The following is a 1,878-nucleotide window of genomic DNA, read 5'->3' on the forward strand; positions in this document are numbered from 1 at the left end:
GGAATTCAGTTATGCTCCAATCCAAATTTGTACACACGAGTCCAAGCTTGATACAACAGACTATCTAATGACATATGGATTGTTGTTATGTAAGTAGGTCTGTCTCAGATTATCTGGAATTCCTTTCCTTCCATGTGGTATATGTGACGAACTGCCATACTATCATGACTGCACATTTCATTGGAGGTGATTTCCATCAGAGACCACTAGTTAGGGTTTTCCTTTATGCCAAAGTGGCTTAAACCCGCCGTAAGTATAGAATGGGTCGCTTGACATCGAAGAAAAGGTGATCTCGTGTCTCCACGCTCAGGTTCCAAAAAAAACATAGCGGGTCAACTTGAAGCCCCCGCGAGAGTAGTGTGTCCATCCGACATCTATTACGGCAGAAAACCCAACAAATAGAGGCATGCTTAGGAGTTGCGTGCTTTGCCCGGACCGTTTTATGCCACGGAACTCTCCTCTCCGGCATTATTGAAACGCGAGAGGACCACACACCCTTGGCATCACACTTATCCCTAAGTTTTCCGTTAGTAATCCAGAATTTTTCATCGGTATGTGATGAGCGCGAAAGGGTTCTGACTTGTGAGGAAAAACTGCAACCGAAGTATCAAATCTGATCGCGGAGCCCTGAGTTGTCAAACTCCGTCTCGATGAATGTCAGCAACATACGAGTGAGTGTTTGTGTACCCGCAATGGTGCAGGTCCTGAACTACCTAGGTAGCCGATTGAAGGACCAAAGGGAGTCCAATTTTCTTGCCAAAATAATGTGCTCTTGCCATCGCCGGCTCTGATGTGTAATTAGGAGAGGGGCATCTGGTAAAGCTTGAGGAGTTTTCTAAACGACCATGAATGCCTTGGTAAGGGGTTAACCTTCCAGAAACCTCTTCGTCCTATTAAGTTTCCTTGATCCAAGCTACACATAATGATTCATTCTTAAAGAATATCTGTCAAACCAGTTTCAGCTCACATATATTATTTTAAACTTGTATATTTCGTAAACCTAGTCCTCCTTCCCCTTTGGGAGCAGGAACTATATCCCGAGCTATCTTGTGTCCATGGGTAGAGTCTATCACACCTTTCCAAAGGAAAGAAACGCAGTTGGAATTTAACAAGGTCTTTGAACAACCGCCACCTTAGGCTTTTGTAGCTCCTCCGGCTTTCACAAGGTCTTTGAGCGCCTTCAAAATCTGCGGCTCCCTCATTCCATATCCAAGTTGACACACCTCTCTAGTCTCTATGCCCATATCTGCATATCGTTTATACAAATGAAAACCGTACATTGAATTGGAAACGGAGAAAGGAAATTAGTGGCGAGTATTTAAAGATAACAACGAATTAGTTGTAAGCCAGAAAGCTCCTCCATTTTTAACATTCGAAAGAAAAGGCAGAGGAAAGTATTTTAACTTGTCCATAAGTCTCCCACAGGTTTTGCTCAAAAATTTTGTCAGTCCAATGACCTCCGATTACCCACGGAGTGCTAACAAACCTAATTACTTTAGGCACAGTGCAAGAGAAGGGATATCGAGTTCCCATACCACACCTCAAATCAGGTAAAGTTCACAATATGATGCCAAAACACGACAAACGATGAAGACATTCTCTACAAAATATTCTGTCTGATAATATTAGTTGCAGTAAAATCCGACATAAGTTCTCTATCAAAGGGAAAAGCCAGCAAAAAGATTACCATAACAGAGACCAGAAATTTTTATGCTTTCACATCCAAGACAGGGAACTAGCAAACTCCCAACATCATCCGATAACTGGAATCCAGGAGGCTTCTAATGAATAAAAAGCGATGAAAGACGAGGAAAAAAAAAGATCTGTAAACAGATTTGAGGCAACCATTCAATATGAAAGAGATCAATCCGGAAAAAA

General features: G+C 42.1%; 1 long non-coding RNA gene across 1 annotated transcript; it reads right to left on the reverse strand.

The window, feature by feature from the left end:
- Positions 1-923: 923 nt before the first annotated feature.
- Positions 924-1,860, reverse strand: LOC104809787. The gene is made up of 2 exons (XR_771204.1): positions 1,688-1,860; positions 924-1,246 (listed from the first exon to the last, which is right to left on the reverse strand). It is a non-coding gene; the product is annotated as an uncharacterized LOC104809787 (long non-coding RNA).
- Positions 1,861-1,878: the final 18 nt, after the last annotated feature.

This window comes from Tarenaya hassleriana, unplaced genomic scaffold (assembly GCF_000463585.1).
Source record: "Tarenaya hassleriana unplaced genomic scaffold, ASM46358v1 Cleome1656, whole genome shotgun sequence".
NCBI classification, from domain to species: domain Eukaryota; kingdom Viridiplantae; phylum Streptophyta; class Magnoliopsida; order Brassicales; family Cleomaceae; genus Tarenaya; species Tarenaya hassleriana.